We start from the raw sequence: 24,831 nt of genomic DNA, 5'->3' as shown, positions 1-24,831 counted from the left end.
ATGAATCTCGAGTGCGCGCGCACGTGAAATCGCTTAAGGCAATCCCTTGAGGATAAATGCACGGTACACTGGCCATTGCGTTACCAAAATTCGGCGAACGAGATTTCAGCACTGCTGCGACTGCTAGCGATAACGTCGTCGATAAATGATGAGGAGTTCGCGGAGTTAGAGACAATTATGGCTCTACTATGAAATTTCATGCCAGGTCGACTATAACTCGGTCGAAACGGACGATTTCCTCAGGGACGTCATATTCATTTTCTTTTTTCTTTTTTTTTCTTTTTTTTTTTTTTTTTTTGAGAATAATGCCAATTTAGATTTGAAATATAAAGAATTCAAATCAAAAGTGATAAATGTGTTTAAAGTTATTGGTAATTTTGTTAAAAATTGCTTAGTTTCAAAAATTTCTTTTAACAAGTGACAAATAATATATAAACGTATAAAAATACAATAATAAATAATATACAAGTAGTAGAAATAAAATTTAAAAAATATAAAGTCATTTAAACTGTGACAGTTTTATGATATAAGATGTTATATTAAAACAAATTTACAAGTCTTTTACAATATTCATGTTTATGCATGTGGTATAAAATTTTCCAAAAATGATTCATTTTGCCATTTATATCCGTCTCGAGAATCTCTGTCCTCTCTCCCGATAATATTCGAAAATAAAATAAAGTATCACGAAGAGAAAACGTAATTAATGATTTTTGAAGGATTTTTATCACAGTCCATAAATCAAACGTCTTCTCTTTTTATCTCAATTTCAAAGTAATATTAAATATATTCCAGTAGACAAACCAAAGTCCAACAGGAGACGACCTCGATCATTTATTCCCGCATTATACGCATTATATACACGGTAAAAATAATATATAATCGATCGTAAGTTGGCAATCCCCACTTTTGGCAGGATTTAACTGCGTAAATAACGTTAAAACGATCGCAAAGATACGTGTCATTATCGTTCAAGCAATATATATATATATATTATATAAAAATAAAGAGACATTGTCGAGAGTACATTTTCTATCGTGTTAACGGGTAGTAATATGGATCCACGAGAAATTGGGGTAAGCATGAAATACAAGGAGATCTACAATTCGGTCAACATCGTATACGATACAGAAATTTACGATCGGTTCGTCCTTCTAGTTTTAAAATTTTTATCAGACAGTTTGCGGTTTGATTTCAGAATTCGAATCTATTTCCAAGGCTCCAAATAAGTGGCGTTATTGCGTAGAACGCTGGTTCTCGAGTAATATCATTTGCAATTTAATCGGATAATATATATATATATATATATATATATATAGAGTAGGCTATGTAAGCATTTTCGTTGCAATATTTGATTCTTTGTGATTTAAGAATAATTAATTTGTTTTTTTTTCGCATTCTATATAAACTATTCGAGATTCTTTTTTGAACGGATGCAATGTCTAGTAGAAAAATAACTTTCGAAGGAAATTCTCGAGAACTTCACTTCAAAAAGTACTCGCAAAGTTTGCCTCCTAAGAATACTTTTCACAAGTGGCAGTTGATAGTCAGAGACTATAACTTTCAGTCTCAACGAGATATATAATTTTTAGAGCAAGATTCAATTTTATTTAGATTTCAAAATATACAAGGAAAGTAAATCTTTGAAGAGACTTTGAATCTTTAAAAATATGATTTTATGAGAATACATTTAGAGTTAATGGATATTGCAATTTGATATCTCGATCATTAACAATAATTTTTCAGAATTAAAATGCATTTTTAACAAAGAATAACAACATTCCTTCCTTATCTTTCATCCTACTTTTACTTTTCAAATAAATTATTAAAGAATTATTATGAAATGATTCTAAATTATGAATCCCTTTCTAAGACACGATGTAAAGTATTTTTAATAACACCGAAACTTTTCAATTTCTCGAGGAAATATCGAGCTTTCAACGAGCTCCTTGCTCCTTTTTTTTATTATCAAACGACCTTTCCGTGTGTTCCGTGTGACGGCAAACATTTATCCGGAAAACTTTCGCGTCCTTTTTTAAATTTTATCATCCACATACTTTGAGGAAAGTTTCACTTTGGAAATTCTCAAAATTCTCAAAAAATTACGACTCACAACTGTGCCAAAGTCGAGTTGTGTAAACAAATAGAAACACGCAGGGAGGAGGAGGACAGAGAGAGAGAGAGAGAGAGAGAGAGAGAGAGAAAGAGAGAGAGGCGTATCCTTGTCCCGCATGTCCCGTCGGAGATGGAAACGAGTGGCAACCAATAAATTTCGCGGATTAACGGTTACGTATGGAACAGAAAGCGGAGGGAGAACGCGTCGCCGCGTCCATTGTTGCGCGAATTAATGCACGGACGCGCATTTCGGCTGCGCTCGATCGTAAGATATGTAATTATCTTCCGCCTCGTTGAAACCACGATTTTATCCATAACCTTCGCCAACCTTCTCCTCTCACGCCGATACCGATAACGGTTTGAAAAATATTTTGAATTCGCAGATTATCGCGTTTGCAATTATTAATTTTCATAACTTTTATATCTGCAATTTTGTACAATTCAAGATCCAAGCTCTGTGAGAAGTAATATTTATCGAAAATTATTTAATTGATTAAAAATAAAGAGTAAGAGAAAATATTTTTAAACCTGGATAAAAAAAATGACATTTCAAAGATAATTTCAAAGATATTATGAATCTTTCTCTAATCTACGAAATGAAAAAAAGTGAAGATTTTTATGAAAAAAAACATTTGTAATTTAAAAGAAATAAAATTTTATTAGTAACGAGATGCATCGATTCTCGTGTGAAATCAGGAAATTACGTTAGTCACATTCACTCGAATTGGCAAGCATTCGCTTGTTGATAGTTGATTATTTAATAACAATTCCGTCGTGTAAAAATCGAAAATTATTTAATCGATTAAAAATAAAAAGTAAGAGAAAATTTTTAAACTTGGATTTAGATAAAAAAAGTGACATTAATTTCAAAGATATTATATATTTTTCTCTAATCTACGAAATGAAAAAAGTGAAGATTTTTATGAAAAAAAATATTTGTAATTGTTTAAAAGAAATAAAATTTTATTAGTAACGAGATGCATTGATTCTCGTGTGAAATCACGAAATTACGTTAGTCACATTCATTCGAATGGATGGCTGCATTGGCAAGCATTCGCTTGTTGATAATTGATTAATAACAATTCCGTCGTGTAAAAATAAAATAATTGTCTCGATACTCGCAAAAACTTGTCTAAAGATTTCAAAAATCCCTCCCTCTTCGCCGAATCTTCACGAATCTTCATCGAAATAAAACAAAAACTAACCTAACCTAAAAAGAAAACATTACGAGAGGTTATATAAACTAAACCGAAAAGTCTGTCGCAATTAACCATCAGTTTTCCCGTTTTCTCGAACGACAAGCTGACCTCGAATTCAATTACTGGTAACAGGCGAGCCCGCGTTTAACCGTGGCGGGCAACCAAGTTTCCCTGAAACTTGTCCGCCCGAGATAGCCGAATCGAGAGTAAATCCATCATCCGGTACAACGGTCCGGCCAGCTTGACAACAGCCGGGACAAGGACACTCGGGGACACGAAACAGAGAGAGAGAGAAAGAGAGAGAGAGAGAGAGACACGTATGTACACAAAGTCGAGGAGAACACATTCGGTTATTTCCATCGAGGAAGGAGAGAAGCGACGGAGTTAAAAGTCCACTCTCACGGGTAATCTGTATGTGGTCGCACGTCCCCTGATTCGCCGTGGAAAGATGGTCGGATTAATGCGATGCCACGTATCATCTCTCGAGGATGCAATTAAATTTCGGCTGCTCAGAAATCGTCTCTCTCTCTCTTTCTCTTTCTCTCTCTTCCGTCTTCCGGACGGAGACGGATTCTAACGATGCGAATCGACGAGATTCCGCGCGAGGCCTCGAAGCGCCCGGTGAATGTCATTGCCAACGGGCGTACACGTGTGCATTGGCGAATCCACACTTATGTTTCGATTTATGCGGATGAAAAATGATGAAGAAAACTTGTGGCGAGGCATATTATATATATATATATATATATATATAATATATATATATATATATATAAATATAATATGCTTCGCCACAAGTTTTCTATATATATATATATATATATATATATAAGTGAGATACATATTTAGATACATAATTTATCACTTATGTATCTCACACATATATATATATATATATATATATATATTTATGATTTCTTTGTTCATAATTTTATATATATATTAGGCATTTTATATATATATATATATATATATATATATATATATAAGTGAGATATATAAGTGATAATCGTGTTTACTATAATAATTAGATGCAATGTTGCTCTCGATTTTTTTGTTCATAATTTTATATATATATTAGGCATTTTATATATATATAGGTGAGATACATAAATAATAATTGTGTTTACTATAATAATTAGATACAATGTGGCTCTCGGTTTTTTTGTTCATAATTTTATATATATATATATATATATATATATATATATATATTAGGCATTTTATATATATATATAGATGAGATATATAAGTGATAATTGTGTTTACTATAATAATTAGATGCAATGTTGCTCTCGATTTTTTTGTTCATAATTTTATATATATATTAGGCATTTTATATATATATAAGTGAGATACATAAGTGATAATCGTATTTACTAACAATAATAATAATTGGATACAATATCATTTTTTTTGTTCATAATTTTTATTCAAAAGAGATTTTAAATGACAACTCTATCCACGTTGTATTTGTAATTTAATACAAATTAAGTAATTTTTTTGTCCAAATTTGTTTCTAGAATCTTGTACAAAATTGCATTTATATGCTATCTCAAGCATTTTAATAAATATTTATCGGACAAATTCATGGAATATGTAAAGCGTATTATTCTTATGTTAATTTAATCTAAATTAACATTATTTTTACAATTCTTTCACGTTGTTTCACGCATGGATGCTTTTACCACGTTTCGTAAATAATACCATAAATATGGAAAGTAAAAGTTGAAACGATTTAAAATTTACCAACATCCCAAGCTCCCTTCCCTCTTTAATTCCCAATCTAATTCTCAATAGAATTATTCTCTGCTCGATCTCGAATTAATAAGTTACAGAAATCTTTATTTTTTCGTGTCCCCGTTAAAATAAAAACAAAAAAAGAAGAGAAAATACGAAAAGAACCTTCCTTTCTTCCTCTTTCTCTCTCTCTCTCTTTCTTTCTCTTCCTCTCGGCGAACCGGAAGAGGCGTGCTTAACGGCTCGAAAGGTCAAGCCTGCAGTATGAAAAAAGCTGTGGAACGACGACGATCGAATCCTCGTTTTTCATTTAATAATAGTTACCCTCGCACGCGGCCCGAATATTTAAGAAGCTGGACGGGAATATTTGAAGGGATACGGAGGAGCAGTTGGCAGTTGCCCCGGATCGATGCGGCTCAGCCGTTTAATTCAATCGAGAGATCGAGAAAATATCCTCGAGGATTACAGTTGGCGCGATTTTATCAACTGGTACGCCATATAAAAGTTTCGAATAATTTTTTCGTACGGAATTTCTTTTTTCCTTCTGTGAATTTTAGTGATGGGGAGGGAGTGAGTATTTAAAATTGAAATTGTAATATCGATAAGATTAATCGATTGTGTATATTTGGATAAAAATATCAATTTTGCAAGAGGATCTAATGTTAAAATTATTAAATTTGATCGAGAAATTGTTTAAATGAAAGTTATTCGTGTTCCAAATAATTTTTAATTTTACTAAATATTTATATAACGTTTTACATTATTCGTTTCAAAATGTGTAATATGAGATTAAAGAGAAAAATAGTATATTTCCATTCTAATGTACATTCAATTATCAACACTCTGTTTTACTAAAATTTTATCTCTTTAACAAAAACAAATTAAAAAAAACTGCTACATTTTCATAAATTATATACCATCAAGAATTCAATTTCTTAATAATTTTAACCATATATAATTTCCACTAAGAACAGTGTCAAAATTAAAACTTTATTTATCCAAAATATTAAAACGTTAATTTCAAAATAATTTCACGCTATTAATAATAAATATCCTCCTCTTCACTCCGTCCCCTTAATCATCAATCAACTTCCTTGGATCCCAAATCCAATCCTGACACAACTATAAATAATTACCCACACCGATATTCAACCAACCACTTGATCCAGAGATCGGCGAAGGAACGATCCACTCCTTTCTCCTTTCCCCTCCTCCCCCCTCCTCCCACACTGATCAGACAGATCTCGAAGAGAATCGAAGAGGACGCGAATGGAACCACTCGCCACCCGTCACCACGTTTCACATCTGTCACACTGTCACCACGCAGCAGACACTGATTTCTCGCGCGGGGGCCCACCACCGAGGATGGCGCGGCGGAGATAAAAAGGGGGAGGGGAGGGGGGGGAGGGCGATCGAGGCGAAGGAGCGCGTACACGGGGTCGTAGTTGTAGTATGTTGGGGGTTGGTTTGTTGGTCCGCTGCTGCGGATATATCATCCTGCACCGAGGTCCGCCCCCAAACTGAGGCGCACCATCCTCGTCTCTCGTTGCACGTCGCGCTACACGGCCACACCACTAACGATTGTTCCTTCGAGGAACAAGGAACGATTTCTGCCGAAAATGGGGGCGTAAATGTTGCAGCGATGCGCCAATCGAACGCCGATAATCGACACTCGTCGGGATTTTCTCTTTTTCCTTCTCTCTCTCTCTCTATTTTTTTCTTTTTTTTTTGAAATGTTTCGCGAGAAAGGAACGCAGTAGAAGAATTCGAGCCTCGTTTTCGAGGATTCAAGTGTTATGATACGATGAATTCGTTTTTTGAAGGTGGAGGTTTGGAGAATGGATAAGTGAAGGCTTTTTTTTTTCGAATTTTAATCGGTGAAACGAATGAACGAGATAGGATGGAAGTCAATTTTATTAAGAATATAGTACGAATTTATATATATTACTTATACGAAGGATATATTTGGAATCAAGTTTCATTCGTGATAGATTTTGAAGATTCCTGACAATTTTTCTTTTTCCTTTTCTTTTTGTTAAAATTCGAGAGGGAATTTTTAATATATTTGATATTGAGAAAATATTTTTCTCAAGATGAAATTACTTTTTAAAGAAAAAAATTCTCTTTTTATCGAATTTAGAAAATTAATTAGAAATTTTTGTTAAAGTTTTAAACAAATAATAGATAAAGGATTTTTAAATAAAATGAATAGTGAATAAAACTCAAAAAAAGTTATATATAAAATGTAAAAATTAAAGAGCAATTTTTATATATATTATACATATGTGATCCTGAAAAAAAAACAAAAATGTCACATATATATACATACGCTTCTAAATATACATAAAAGATAAAATAAAGTTTAATATCTTAATTGACCAATACAAGTTCATCTACACAGCTCGACTATTTTTAATTTAGAAAGATTAAATATCACGTACGAGATAATCGATCACACAAAAGACGAATAAACATTTTGTAAAATTTATTATATGCATTCGTTGAAACGTACCAATAATTATAATAACACATATTTTTAATAATTAAGATAATTAATAATTAATAATTAAGAACATGTTTTTATTAAAAATATTTCGTTCTTTAAAACAAAAATATTCTATAAATAATTTATTTGTTATTATAAAGTATAGATTCGTCTTATAAATTATTACGATTTATCATATTTTAATTTTTTTTCATTTATTTATATCATTGTGTGAAAATGAATATTATAATTTTGGGGATTTCGTGCAATGAAATTCGGAAATTGAAATTAAGCGATCCAATTTAATTTGCTATCCCCAGACTTTTGAACTTTTATTTACGAGCACAAAGTTTCGAGTGTGTCGTAAAGAACAAAACTATTAAAGTTTCTCTACGTAACAAGAAACCGAGGCCCGATTCACTCTGCTATCATTAATGATCGCAGCTGCATCCTTGTTGTACGTTATTTCTTTCTGAATAAATCCATATTGTTTGTTTCTGCGTTTTCATTTCTTTAATCGAAATATAAAAAATAATAATTACGTAAAGAAATAGAACGTCAAATATATAATATTAATTAATAAATATTCGTTTCGAAATTAATATATAATAAAATGATATTTCAAATTAATAAATTTTTTAACTTTACTTGAATTATTACGGTGAATTATTACAAAACTATGTTAAAGTCATATTAAATAAACAATAAAAAATAAATATTTTATTCACAATGGAAATTATAATACTGTTAATTGATGTTCATTACTTAAATATTAAATAGAGTAGCATATTTATGAAAATATTTCAGTATTACTTATTTTAATTCACTGCAAATTTTCCTCGCCTCTGCTTGAATACAAAATGCCACGATTCGGATCGATGCAAGAACATTATCCGTGGAATAAGTTCTAATCTACGAAATCCTGTTACTTGCTTCCAAAGCGAAGAAAGAAGATCGTAAATTTATTAACAAAATCCTTGATCTTGAGAAATATCAAGATAAAACTCTCTTATTTATTGAATGTCTTAACTGGAAAGCGATTACATACCAATTAAAAACGTGCTTCAATTATAAGGAATTACTTAAAACAAGATATTCGTGTTAACAGTGACGATGCATTTTAAAACAGGCCTCAAAAATTTTTAACAATAAAATTTTTAAGTTGGAATATAAAATAAATTTATTTTAAATAACAAAGAGAAAATGAGTAAAAAAGTATGAATATAAAAAATTAAATACTATATAGAGTGTTAATATACAAATATAAAAATTTCGATTGAGTTTTATTTATTTTATTTATCAAGTTATTAATGAAAGAGTTCTGTCTTCGTCGCATCACTGTATGGCTATTTCCCTCTCTTAATAAATAAGCCTCATCCGACATTTTTGTAGCAGCACCTTTTGTTTTGCCTTCAAAAGAAACTAATATATTAATATATATTATGACGTTATAATTCTCCAAGAATAATTAAATATATTACTTCATATATATACACAAATTTAAGTCATCATCAGTTTTATTTATTTTATTTATCAAGTTATTTAAATGAAAGAGTTCTGTCTTCGTCGCATCACTGTATGGCTATTTCTCTCTCGCTTTATCTGTCTTAATAAATAAGCCTCATCCGACATTTTTATAACAGCAACTTTTGTTTGCCCTCAAAAGAAATTAATATATTAATATATATTATTACGTTATAATTCTCCAAGAATAATTAAATATATTACTTCATATATATACACAAATTTAAGTCATCATCAGTTTTATTTATTTTATTTATCAAGTTATTTAAATGAAAGAGTTCTATCTTCGTCGGATCACTGTATGGCTATTTCCCTCTCTTAATAAATAAGCCTCATCCGACATTTTTGTAGCAGCAACTTTTATTTTGCCCTCAAAAGAAATTAATATATTAATATATATTATTATCTTATAATTCTCTAAGAATAATTAAATATATTACTTCATGTATATATATATATATATATATATATACACACACAAATTTAAGTTATCATCATAGTCTTATTAAAATAAAATCGTATCCTTTCACACGTACAACTTTATGATCAAAATATATATCCTTTCAAAAATAGTTGTCCATGTACATTTGAATAGCGTAGAAGGATATTTTGTTCCTGACTGGATTACGACTGGGAACGAATAGCGAGTTTATTTATAGTTGAGCTATTAGACATCGGTTTTCCCAGTGTCCTTCAAGGATTCATGGTCACGAGTAGTTTTGTTTTCAGCATGCCTCGATCTTCCCGCCACTTTGTCACCGGGATTCGACGCATAAATTTACCCCGTGAATTTATAATTCCGCATCACACGCTGGTCTTTGTCACAACGGCTATTTATTTATTGTTCCGCGCGTCGCGAATTAATTAGTCGGGACAAGCGGACAAAGGGCGCCAATTATTTACATATAGGATATAGTTCTTTGTATCATTGTATAGAAGTTTTAAAAAAGTTGAAAGATTTTAAAAGTGGAAAAATAGGAAAAAGAAAAATGTCAAGATTAATGAAGCGAAGCAATCGCTCGAAAACTAAGAATCTTCTCTTTTCTTTCAATAATACAGATCCTTGTTTGTCGCGCGTCCCAAATACATAGAGTGTATTTAAAATCGTAGTACAAGTCGAACAAGAATGATTCCTCGTCGAAAATGTGGAATAACAATGTTTTGACACAAGACTTTGAGTTTTCGAGAAAATTGATTTTGAAATTTTATGTGTATGGAATATTTAAATTGAAGAAACTTTTCCGATTTATATCGCGTTTGAACTCATTTTTATCGAGAAAATCTTATAAAATGAGAATTGTTGAAAATTTAAACTTTTAACTTTATCTCGAAGCAGAAAAATAATATACCAATAATTTATCTTTCTCTTAGTCTCACTATTTGTTTTTGTCAATAGGATCTCGGATTACGTTGAGCTCGAGTGTAAGTGTGAAACAATATTAAATCTGGATCATTGTAAGTTAAACACTATATTTTTTCTTGTTGCTATATCTATCTCTTTCAGAAGATTCAGGTTACACTGAGCTTACATACATAATGATCTGAATCCTTTTAATTATATCTTCTTCTTTTAATATCTTTTATCAAATATTATATTGAATTCAAAGTAAGTTATAAATCTATGTCATTATAATTTAATTACTATATCTAACCTAACTCTAATTCTATATCTATTCACGTTTCTTTGTTAATAAATAATTATGATATTAGTAGGTTACACTAAACTTACATACATAATAATCTGAATCCTTGTAATTATATCTTTTTCTTTTAATCTTTTATATCTTTTATATCTTTTGTCAAATATTATACTGAATTCAAAGTAAGTAGTAGTAATTATAATTTAACTATTATATCTAACTTTTATAAATAATAAATATTATTATATAATTAATATTAACTCCTAAATATTATACTGAATTCAAAGTAAGTTATAAGTCTATGCTATTATAATTTAATTATTATATTTAATCTAATTTTAACTCTATATCTATTCATGTTTCTTTGTTAATAATAAATAATTATAATACTAATATTGAGTTTACATATAATGATCTGAATCCTTGTAATTATATTTTCTTCTTTTAATATCTTTCATATCTCTTGTCAAATATTATACTGAATTCAAAGTAAGTTATAAGTCTATGCTAAATTATAAGTCATTAAAATTTAATTATATCTAACCTAACTCTAACTATATATCTATCCATGTTTCTTTATTAATAATAAATTATTATGATATTAGTAGGTTATACTGAACTTATATAATGATCTGAATCCTTGTAATTATATCTTCTTCTTTTAGTATCTTTTATATCTCTTGTCAAATATAATTCAAAATAAGTTATAAATCTATGTTATTATAATTTAACTATTATATCTAACCTAACTCTAACTTTTTTATATCTTTTAGTATCTTTTATATCTTTTGTCAAATATTATATTGAATTCAAAGTATTCATGAATCCATGTCATTATAATTTAACTATTATATCTAACTCTATATCTATTTATGTTTCTTTGTTAATAGATAATTATAATACTAGTAGGTTACACTGAGCTTACATACATAATGATTTGAATTCTTGTAATTATATTTTCTTTTTTTAGTATCTTTTATATCTTTTGTCAAATATTATACTGAATTCAAAGTAAGTTATAAGTCTATGCTAAGTTATAAGTCATTATATTGTAATTATATCTAACCTAACTCTAACTATATATCTATCCATGTTTCTTTATTAATAATAGATTATTATGATACTAGTAGGTTACTTACATAATGATCTGAATTCTTGTAATTATATCTTCTTCTTTTAGTATCTTTTATATCTTTTGTCAAATATTATATTGATATTATATTTAAAGTATTCATGAATCCATGCCATTATAATTTAACTATTATATCTAACCTAACTCTATATTTATTCATGTTTCTTTGTCAATAGATAATTATGATACTAGTAGGAATAAATGTTATATCTATCATTTAATGAATTCATATCAAAAATTCATATCATATTTCCACATTTTCAACATACTTTTATACTTTTGAAAAGAAATCACCAAGACTATCAACGCACTCTGTACGTTCTACATTCACATGTACACCAAAAAATCGTTATTTAAATTTCAAATGGAAAGTCAATTTTCTTCCAGTATTGAACACCGTTGGCATAATGCGAGAAAAGGGGAGGGAAACGAAGCAATAAAAAAGCTCGGTACTAACGTTATCTTTTACCAAGAATGGCTTACAGACGGAGAAACAATATCGCGGGAGAATTGCTTTATCCTGTTTCCTTCCTACGATACGAATGGTCAATAACGATCCCAGTTTCCTTTCCACCATTCCGCCTCTCGCTCTGCAAAGGTTGAATTAATCGAGGGACAAGCAGACCAACGTCTACTCCGCGGAATTTCGTCCGGCACCGGAGAAAACGACCTCGCATGGTCGCGATTGTTCCACGGGATCAATTGTTCTCCTCGACTAAAGAGCACGCGACACACTTTGTATACCCACATCATAACTCGAGAGATTCATTCGCGAAAAGACTCATGACTTTTTTCGAAACTGTCGAAAGTAAGGAAGATACTTGGATCCTTTCAAAAGGCTTCAACTTTTTGCTAATCGAAATTAATAGTTTCAATTAAATATTCGTTTTGGAAGGTATTGAAAGAATATTTTTTTTTATTGAAAGAAAATTAATTAAACGACGAGCAAGATTTGAAATGTTAATAAAAGTGAAATGAGAAAATTCTGGAAAATCTTAGAAAATGTCACATAGAGAAAAGTAGAGTAAAATGGAATATTTTGGAGAAATTTCGTCTGCTAAGAAAGAATCAGATTTAGATGGATCTTAACTCGATTGTTAGGAAATGGGATTTTTTTTATGTAAAAAGTTATATTAAGAATTTTAGTAGTATCAATGAAAGTAAGATTCCTTGAATATATAAATATGCAATAAGATTTTTATTTATAAAGCGATATAAAATTTTATTATAATTAAAAATATAAATCTTTTTTATTTTTTAATAATATCTCGAATCAAATCCTATTTCAATCTCTTACACACATTTCATTCTTCGCCTACGCTTTTCCAATTCGCGATTCATTAATTGTAAAAAAAAAGAAAAATTGGCAATTTAACTTGGCACTCGATCAGAAATAAATTCTTAACGATAAATTATATCCGAGATATTTTTTTGCTTCAATTTTATATCGATATTAATTTGATAATAATTCATTCGTTCTGCCCTAATTAATTTCATTTCAAATTCAATTAAAAGAATAATTATTTGAAATAATTTCTCAACCTGAAAGAAACGCAAATATTACTGAGATTCAGACTCTACACAAGCACAATTTAAGCTTGCATTAAACGAAGTGAGACGAAGACAGAGTTATACAATGTGATAAAGATAAAGATATTTCGCTTCAATTGCTTATATAACCTGATAAATAAACCTCAACAGACATTTTTTAATTTGCTTTGACTCCTAGAATCAAGCCTGAAAAGATGTCTCTCAAATATATATATATATATATATATATATATATTGTAGAGACGTTATTTTAAAATAAAATTTTTTAAAATAATATAAAGATAAAGATTAACAAAAACAAAATTTAAATAAATATAAATATACATATATATATTATCGGTAAAGTTGTATTTCTTATGTGATTAAATTACATTAAAATAAATTAAACTAAAGCGAAATGAATTAAATTGCGAAACAATTAAAAATAATTAAACTGTTTTAAAAATATGTTAAAAAATATAGGACGCGAAAAAATTTGGTCGCCATTTTTTTTTCTTAATTCTAATTAGTCTCTCGTTTATCTTATATAGATAAAAAAAAATAATCGTTTTTACGATAAATTTAAGAAAAAAATCTAGAAGATTAATTAATCCAACTTCGAAAGCTTCGCTCATCGACGAGAACACAAGAATTGAAATTGGATCATTCATTATCCAACAACGTCGATATTTATCCATTCGCTTTAGAAATTTTATTTTTGACGAATAAAGAGTAAAAAAAAACGTATTCTTTCTTTCTCTCTCTCTCTCTCTCGCTTTCTTTTCATCGATTCACCTCGACAAATATTCACCACGTCATCGTGCCACCTAGAAACGAATGAAACTCGTCGAATAGATGAATTCGAAAAAAACGTCACGGAGATAAAATTACTCGGTCGATAAAAATTAGTGACGGACGAAACATCGATTGTCCAACTATCATCGAGAATTATTTATTTTTAAGCGAAAATTTTGTCCGGAGGATCTGATAAAGAAAGAATATTTGGATAATTGGTCCTTTGATTATAGTAAGTAATATAATGGGTTTCGTATTTGAAATGTAAATGCAAAATTTGAATGTATAAAAAGCTATGGAAGGAATGCACGTGACATGCAAAGAGATATAACACATATACAATATGTGTTATTCATGTTCACAAAAATTTGATTTTGTATAAAAATCGATATAATTTATTTAATTTTTATTTTGATTTAGATTAAAAAATAATATGTGTAAAATATTATTATAGATATGATTAAGGTATTATTAATGTTTAAGGTACGAATAATTAAAATTGTTTATTTTCTGGTTGCGATGTAAGTATGCAAAAAAATATTGGCGAAGAGTACTCGATTCGATGTTTATTTTTTCCAATTTGTATTTTCATTGTTTTTATTTTTTTCACAGCAACGGTTTGTTTTATGCTAGCTGATAAATAAGTCATATGCACAATCTATTGCACAAACATACAACATATGTTTCTTTATATATCAAAAAGAAATATCTTATCTATTAATCTATAACATATACCAAAATATATATTTTATACGCGAATAATGATTATTCTGCACACTTTTAACAATTGCAAAAACTAAAAATTTGAAATTGGACAATTTTTGAACATAAAAAATATTTTTCGTACAACACAAGCTAGAAGCATGTATCAAAATATATAAAAGCAAAGAATTCGAAATTAATTAATTAGACTGGTAGATAAAGAAGAAAGATAAATAAATAAATAAAAATTAAGAAAACAATAATCTATTCACATATTCATTTCATTTGTCCAATATTATTATTATTTAAATAAATATACAATTAATTAATTAATAATATTATTTAAAAATTATCAAGATATACTGTAATTGGCCAATTAGGATTCTTTTTTTTTAATTCTATATAATAAATTTCGGCTGGTTGCAGTTAAACAGGCGCGAAACGCCACGAGCGGGAAAAGATTCGGTTGACCGTGAAACGGTGAAACTTGTCAAATGGAGACCCAGTTCGACTGAGGGTTGTTCGAGGACGTTGTACAAGAGTAGCGGCAACGAGGAGGGACATTGTTTGAAATATTTATGATTCGTCGTGGCATGGAAATATAGATAGTAGAGCTTCGTATAACCGGGTTGTTCACGTAATTTCCCTTATCATTTTAATTCTCTCATTAGAGACACTTTAATCTCTTAAAGGGTGATGAGACAATATATTGTCAGGGCAATTTTTACGGCGATTATAGTAATTTTTCTATTATTACTCGATTATTCAAAGGGTAATTGGGAGACAGTAAAAGATAATTTATATAATTGTAATAATATACAAAAGTGTAAATTCTATATATATATGAATAATTTTTGGAATAATTTGTCAGGTAGAATTAAGATTTTATATCATAAAATTAAAGAAAAAATTTTCAATATGAATGCTTTTTTATTATATAAAAGATTATATATTTGATGATATTTAATGAATTAAGAATGAATTAAAAAACAAATTAATTTATTCCTTTTTATGTGTAATTCTAGGATGTTTATTTCAAAATTTGTACAACATTGTTTAAGTATTTATTGTATTATATTGAATCATTTTGTGTTCGGATAATCGATGTTTTATCATCTTATTATTACGAGATATTGAGATATGAAATTAGAAAGGAAATTATATATTCTATTTTCAAATTGGATATATTTTGATTTTTTAAATATTGTATAAAGAAATAACTTTTATAAAATAAAGTATTCCTTGGAAATTTTTATTTTTTGATTGTATAAACGTATTTTTAAATATATTTTTTTATTTTTAATCTTACGGTATTGTATCAATTGTAATATTTTGTCCCTCAATTTTATATTTTTATATTAGTATTTTAAAGTAAATTCTTACAAAATGAAAATTTCCTTTAGCTTTATCAGATTTACTTTAAACTTCAAAAATTAATCGTACATAAGAAATATTATTTAAAAATAAAATTATTAAAACTTATTTAAACTTACTGAATTATTATTTTTAAATATCATTATAAAACACAATTTTTATTTATCATTAAATAAAATAAATATAATAATAAAAAAAAAGTATTTTATTTCTATGTCTCCATCCTATTATGTATTATTTATTGTTAACAAAATTAGACTTGAAAAAGTTAAAAAGAGAAGGATTAAATTTTTACTAGAAACGTTAAAAAAACAGATGGTATAAAACGCACGAGGAATAAAATAATGAAATAATGGAGGTCAGAATACAACGTTTTAACTTTTACCCTAGTATTCTTCTCTCATAAAGTGAGTTTTCTCGTTTAAATTCTTAAATTTAAATTTGTTTAATTTTGTAAACGAGAGAGAGAGAGAGAGAGATGAAGATCAACGGCATTACATGAGAAAGAAAGAAGGACGATGATTAATTATTTAATCTGGCGGTTTCACCGATTCCTCGAGAAAAGTGTCGTAAGGGTGAATTTCAATGACTGGAAACACTTTAAAATATTTATCACGTGACGTGGCGTAGAAATAGGTTAGAAGATCACGTCTGATCAATTATTTCTCGCATTTATATTTCAATTCGACAAAAACAAGTCAAGAAGATATTTCGTCTATCCTCTTGCATTTCATACTTTTTCTTTTTTTTTCGGTGAAACAAAGGAGGTTATAAATATACATCTAGATTTCTTTCTTTCACTTCAATAATATTTCTCTGGTTCTTTTTTTAAACTTTATTTCGTTGCCGAGATAAAATTTTGAGATATAATTTTTATAATTAATCATATATAGATGAATAATAATTTTTCTATTCATTTCTGTGAAATGAGGAAAGATTGAAATTAAATTTAACGTAAATGTGAAGTTATTTAATGTTGATTTTAATAACAAATGGTTAGCAATCCTTAGATGCTATAAATCTAAACTAACTCAAACCTAATTTCACAACATTTGAAATAAAACTAAAACGTTTTATTCGTTTTTATATCGAAATTATAATATTTAGATATTTCTACAAAATTTATAAAAATATTTTTTTCTTTCCATCTTTTATAATTTTATTAATTTAGCTATATTTTAACTCATTTAACGCAAATATAGAAATAACCTTTTTTACTTTTTAATTTTTAAATTTAAAAAGAAAGATTTATTTCTAATGAAATTTTATTTTATGTAAAATAGATTGTATATGGAGCAATTTTTTTTCTCGAAATATCATTTTAGGGAAGTGAAATTAACTCTCAAAGTTTCTTTATAATGATGCGAGATAAAACTTTTTATATATAAAATGTTTAACTTTAGTATTCTCTCCCCCTATCGTAAAAAAAAAAAATTTCCAGGCGAAATTGTATTCAAAACTTGATACAAAATGCTGAAACTTTAGGGGATGATTTCACCCTCTAAAAGAGATCTCCCATCAAAATTGTTTCATATATGACCTATTATGCTCTACATATTCGTAAACTTACAAAATTTTCGTAATAAATGTTCGAATACTTTGAATGCATATTTTATCTATCGAAGAAATATGATATTTCTGAGTAATCTGATATCTGTTTAACTTATTGATCATTTAATTTAAACACAAAGTAGAATTTGTGACAATTTTAAAAGTAAAAATTAAAAAGAATAAAACAAAGTTGTCATTATTTGTATTAATTAATTTTGAACACGTTAAACAAGCAAAAGAAATTTATATCTGCACATTAAAAATATTAAGCAGAAATTTAGAAAAATTTAAATTATAAATTAATTGAAATATAAAATATTGAATTTAGAATTATTTAAAAAAAGAAAATACAAAAATTGAACGTGAAATTGTAATAATTTAATCACATTAAACGTGTTAAGCAAAAATTTAGACAAATTTCATGTTACACGATATATATTAATTCAAACATAGTGAATTTAAAAAAAAATACAAACAAATTTCATTAGTGAACCTAAAATTATAATTATAAATTTGTCCTGAACGTGTTAAACAAAAATTCGAAACAATTTATCTTGTTAATTAAATTACACGAGAAAAATATAAAAACTAAAGAATCACGTTACACCGTCTAAATTTTCCTTGAGCAAGGAATAGAGGGAAACGCGTCGATGGGACGAAATAAAATGATTAATTATTAAAAGAGCGTTGCTCGCGGCCGCGATTACGATCGATCCGACGAAGGTCAGAGCCTCGAGGCATCGCCGATACTGACACGATTATCAGCGCGATGTATCGCTTCGATATCGGTGATTGCCAGGTGACAGTGGCTGGTATCTCAAATATAACGAATTCGAGCCAACATTGAACTCGACGTTGACACGCTACCACGTCGTGATTTCGATCTGTCAGTATGATCCCTGTGTACCATGCTACTCACTGTACCTGATACCGTTGGTACGAATAATGAACCTTAATTCTTTGACAGTATGTCCTGTGTGAGAAAGAGAGAGAGAGAGAGAGAGAGAGATTTGACTAATTATCGAGGATAAATTGTATTTAAAATATTATCGTGAATCAAATATAATTTCGTTTTTATATTATAAATTATTACTTTGTTCCCATTCCGTCATTTCATTCATTTTTTTTTCTGATTTGGAAATCTAATTTAAATACATTGATTGAAATATCAAAAAGATATTTGTAAATTTTAAAATATTATTCGATAAATTCATAATTGATTGATATTTTAATATTTGTTCTTTTATAATGTAGTAATATTAATCGAATTTAATATGGATCTATTAATTTCAAATTTTAAGAACGAGTGCAATACACATTCTTGGAAAATCTTATTTTACATTGATTCCTTAAAAATTATTAATGACATTTAAATTTTTATTTTCTTATTTTTCTAATCTCTATTTTGAGAAAATATTATCATTGACATCCCATTTTATCTTATTTCTCCGAATGCATTTTTTGTTTCCTAAAAATTATCTTCTAAATTTCTTAATACTAAAAATTCTTATAATCTTATCATATAATAATATATATCTATGAAAATTAATGCCTTACGATTCGTTTTAACGATATAATCCAAGAAATATAATCAAGAAAACTATCACAATTATGAACCACCTCTAAACTAAATATCCACCATTCAAATTCACAATAATCGAGACACTCGTTTCGCGTTGCATTCACTAGCTTCACTCTCTTTTCGATTATTAATATTCGAGACAACGAAAACAACGGGCAGACAATCTTATTTAATTAAGATAACTCGAAAACACTTGCAAACTGGACCATATTTTCCATCAAACAGTCTTAACATGATGTCTTAATCGAACAAATCGATCGAAAAAACAAAAGAGAAAAGTAAAAACCATTGGTTCAATTTACACATTTTCCGTACTAAAAAAAAAAAAAAAAAAAAAGAAAAAAAGAAACGAAAACGAGATTAAACGAAAAAAATACACTCGCGAACACGTTACTTTGGCAGGCGAAACCGAGCGCGGGAACGCGGCGGTTCCGCAGGAGCGGAAAGCGAAGAGGATGCTCGGTAGAGCGGAGACGAGCGACCGACAACGTGGCTCGGTTAGTTTGCGAAGCGCGTGCCGTGGCATCCTTCGAGCCTCCTCTCTCTTACTTTCACGAGCAGCGCGCGCGACCACGCCAGCCCGCCACCTCCCCCCTCCCCCGACTTACCGCTCTTCCATGCATCGTTCTCCTCCCCCTCCTCCTCCTTCTCCTCCTCGCCCTCGCGCTCGCTCGAGATCCCCTCGAGCCTTACATCGCAACACCGGCTCGATATTCTTTCCGCGCTCCTGCACGGAACACGATCAACCGCACCGGTGCGCGCCACCCACGCTCGTAGACTCCGCCACGAGGGAGAGAATCTATTTCTCTTCAACCACGACACGTCCACGAGCTCATCGTGTACTCGGCGCAATTATTCTACTCGTTGTTCTACTTGTCCCTATGTCGTGCGCTTCGAAGAGTTTGAGCGTTAACGCGCGTGGTAAGAGAGAGAGGTTAGGTTATAATAAGAGGCTTGTACCGGTGTGACGTTGTACGTAATGGTCGTTTCGAGCTATTTGTGTTGTTCATTTGTTGATTAACGGGCATTGTTTGTTGTTGCAATTATTAATCGAAGATACGATTTGAAATATCGAGATTCCCAACTACTATTAACACGGCTATTAGTATGGTTATAACGGTATTCCCAAGTGTGGTTAACCCATTCGTGAATACCCAATCTAAAATTAATTCTAACCTCTCTGATTAATTTTTGGATAAATTTGCAGTGCGAATTAAGTTTTCGTTAGATTTAATGTGGAAATAATCGGAATGTAAGAATACATCCCTTTTTATTTTATCGATTTCTGTAATCGTTATAGTATTTATTTTTTATAAAATGAGGTCGATTCCAGATACATTGATTTGTTCAAACTGTAATAAATTTACAATCGTCAAGATTAACGTTGATCGTTATACGTTTATTATTTTGTTACTATTAATAAGTGACAATTATTAATTATTATTATATAATTGTAGCACATTTGTAGCACATGCTATTTTTAGTTCATTTCTAATTTTTTATTATAGAATAATATTCAAGTTTTGATTAGAAAAATTAAATTCTCATCTTTTCCCCAAGAATCGACTAGAATACTTCGAAATGAAATTCGATATTCATTTTCTACAATTTTTTTACATAAATTATAATTATTTTGATCTTATTAATTTCTATTGGGATAACGAATTCACTAATTCACTCGTTTTATTAAACGACAAATTGACAAACATTTAATAAAGTTATCAATTTTAAATATTCAAAATATTCAAATATTTGAAAAAATAATTATAAACAAAAATTATACAAATAAGATAAAATAGATTAAAATGGAATACCAAAAATATTTCTGCCAACAAAAAATCAAAAAACGAAGAATTTGTTGTTGAAAAAAAAAAATTGATCATCCTCATAAGAATAAAATGAAAATACAATTCTAAAATATAATTTTTAACTTTCTCTATAAAAAAAAAATATAGTCAATGTTTTATAATAATTCCTCTGATTAAAGTCTCATAAATAATCAATATTGTATTGCAACTTTAACCTTTTTTCACTAATCTACAAAAATATAAGCAATCCAACCGATTCGGAACACTTATATTCGGAACAACGCGATGTAGAAACCGGAAGTTTGCGCTGCATCGATCAAACTTGCAATGCCCCCCCGCAATTTCTTCGCGTGTGTGTTAAACACGATTCAATTATGCGGTTCTGGTGAACAATTGCGACTTCTTCTGTCCTCGTGGTATCCCAATCTACACGATGCTTAAGCGGAAAGGAAGCGGGGTGTCTCTTTCAACGGACGAGAGCAAGATTTACGCTCGCTTTTAATTGAGAATGTACTACGGGTGTATCGTGACACGCGAGGCCCGGCCCGTGGGTGGTCAGATAAGTGAACACGTGCACGTATTTTGTCTCGCTTGCCAACCCATTCCACCGTTCTATTAATTGCATCGTGACTTGCTTTGTCTACCTGTTTGCGAGCAATCGTCGACTACGTGGCTACGTGTTATCGATAATTCTAACTGCATTAATAACACCCACGGCATACCCACTTACGCTTCGGTCTAATTCGTTTTCCAACGATGTCAAGTGTTAAAAGCTATTGGGAAATTTAATTATTGAATACAGCATATGTATGTTTCTCGATTTTTTTATTTTTTCAGATGTTTTTCGTTGCATATTAATTGTATAAAATTTGTAGAATTTTTCGTGAGATAAAAATTATTTTTCGATTTTTATACCGTTGGAAAAGCGGGAAATTTAAATTCTTACGTTACGTAAAGTTAGAGACTTTATATTTTAAGATGGATTTAGATATAGTTAGTACGATATTATTGTTTGAAGTTGAAAGATGGTTTTTCTGATAAGATTATTATGTTTTATTACCCAATTTTTATATCATTTATATCATTTAAATCATTATTCCTAAAACACATGTGGCCATCTATCTTGATATCGACAGTGATTAATAATGGCTTGACTTTGACAAATGAGTATCATCGAGATGCCAACCGTGATGATCGTTGAAACTTTTATCTTGTTTTTATTGTTAATAAACATTAAACTCGTTGTCATTAATAGACTGCGAATGTTTATGCACTTATGCAAAATTTAAATGTACAGAATATATACAATATATTTAAAAAAATTCAAAATTGGTGTTTTCCATCAATAATACATACAATGATTATTTCTAAATATCATTTATTTAACTTTGATATTCAATTAAAAACCAATGGACTTTATAATCGTCATCATTTATGTCAATAATGTTAAATCAATTTAAAATTGTTTTTTAATTGTATATTGGATGGTTAAAAAATTGATTTTGAGATACTTTTTGATTTCTAAAAATCGAATTATCCTGATGCATTTTTTACTTCTTGTACTCAAATCCCTTTTAAATTATTCCCAATATGTGTATACTTCATGAAAAACTAACAAAGAGAATTTTTAGAAGAAGAATAAATAATCTTGTTATTGATAACTTAAGAAAACATACGAAGAAAAAAAAATTCATTCTTCAAAATTAAAATCTTTCGCATAAAAGTGCGCCATATTTGAACAGATTCCACGCTATATGGTTGATCAGGCACGAAATTTTGTTTCTAGACGATCAAACTTAGGAAAAACCTGACCTTTTTTCACTTTATTCTAGGTAAATATCGAAAAATTACGTTTATCAGGACGATCATTTTCACGGATCAAGGTGTCCAATAACGTTAAATTTCACGCGCATGCGCGTTCCAAAGTTCAAAATATGACGCGCGAAACTAAAAATGATCGAAATTCGCGTTTCCAGGTAAGCTTAAACGTGTCGATAAGATTTCACATTGTGTGTTACGTGATGACATGCACAAAAAGTTGTACAGCCTGTTTCATTGTATTTAGCCATAACTCTTGGAAGATAAGAAAAAATTGTTTTAATATCTAAAATTAAACCATCGTATCATATAATTATGATTATAATTTTATGCAGTTTTTACAAACAAATGACTGTTATTTTGAAGAAATGAAATTTGTTCTCGCTGCATGATGATTGATTTCCATGCAACAAAAAATTATTATAGGATAAATAGAAAAGCAAAAGGAAAAGTAAATATATCTATATTTTATATCTTCACATTTATCTTGTAAGATAAAAGATATAATTTTTATTTTATAGAAAAAATTAAAACTTCAAATGATACATAATGAATTTATGTACTTGATCTGAAAATAGAAATGTTTCAAAAAAATTCAAAAATTTCATTTACTTTTATCTTTCCAAACGAAACTATATCAAATAATAAGATTGAAAAAAATGAATTCAATTTTTTCCATCCATAAACATTCCTTTTCATTTAAAAGAAACGTGCAAAATTACGGACGTATTGATTTAAACATATTTAGAAAATAAAAGAAAACGTTGTTAGATTAAATACATCAATTAAATTACTTAAATAGAACATTTTAACTGGGCTATAACTAGGCTCGATAAAATACGATCCCGTTGACTCGTGCAAAGGAAAATATCGCGATCGTTTAATGAATTGAATTCGAACGACCGGAAGCCTAGCCACGAAGCGAAGCCAAGAAGTCTACAGGCTTATCGGGTGACGTTTTTCTTTTTCGGCCCGTCACGGTGTTGCCGCACCGTGACGAGCGGTGTATAAAAAAGTGCGAGATCCGCACCGCGATAAATAAGCGAGGATCGAAACTCGGCTCGTGAATTAATTAACGTTTCGCGTGTCGTCCATTTCGCAGCAGCCATCCACCAGTTGTGTGGATAATAATAATGATTACGGTTTGGCGAGGTTTGTAATCGCTTTATAGAGGCGAGGTAAATGGTGTGGGCCACCAGGTTTCGAGAAGTAATAAAGGATTGGAATTTCGAAAGGGGGACGAATTTCGAAACGAGTGGACGATTGAACATTTTGTTAATTGATATTAATCGAGCGTAATTAATTCGTAATTAATGGAAACGTTGATAGTGCCATTATCGTTTATTTTCTTTTTTTCTTTTTTTTTTTTTTTTTCCTTATCTCGTTTGATGAAGGTTTATTGCAATTGGAGATATATGTGTTAATGAATGAAATGGTTGGAATATATAGGGTGTGAGGGGGAAAAGTTATTGCAGGCAAAATATTAGTAGGATATATTGGTGGATATATTGGTAGACAATCTTTGGACGATCGATTGTTGAGAATGAAAGGGAGATAAAATATGGATGTGCAGAAATTGAAGATTAGATTAATTTATGTTATTAATTTAATTTAATTTTGCGACAGTTACGCCTGTAGATAGGCAACCAGTAAGGAAGCAATATCTTTAGTATTGCAATTTGCTTAGTTGAGCCCTTTAAGAAAAATTTTTATGGGAATATGTTCGTGTTATTTCAAATAATTAATTAATTTATAATTTTAAAATATATAGTAAGAATATATAAAATAAGGAAATATAAAATTTTTTTATTGTGGAATATTATATTCCTGTAATTT

The 24,831-nt window shown here is 29.3% G+C and overlaps 1 protein-coding gene across 7 annotated transcripts in view; it reads right to left on the bottom strand.

The window, feature by feature from the left end:
* Window positions 1-24,831, bottom strand: part of LOC408343 (potassium voltage-gated channel protein Shaker) — a 313,638-nt gene that overhangs the window by 120,742 nt on the left and 168,065 nt on the right. The window contains exon 1 of one of the 7 annotated variants that reach the window (XM_016914897.2): window positions 19,345-19,983. The exons of the other annotated variants lie outside the window; for them this stretch is intronic. The gene's annotated coding sequence lies outside the window, so the exon portion shown is untranslated. Of the gene's footprint in view, window positions 1-19,344; window positions 19,984-24,831 lie in introns of those variants that run through there. 7 annotated transcript variants of the gene reach the window in all.

Source organism: Apis mellifera, linkage group LG11 (genome assembly GCF_003254395.2).
Source record: "Apis mellifera strain DH4 linkage group LG11, Amel_HAv3.1, whole genome shotgun sequence".
In the NCBI taxonomy this organism is placed as follows: Eukaryota; Metazoa; Arthropoda; class Insecta; order Hymenoptera; family Apidae; genus Apis; species Apis mellifera.
Note: the sequence above shows the minus strand (reverse complement) of the source record. Positions and strands in the feature narration are given on the sequence as shown.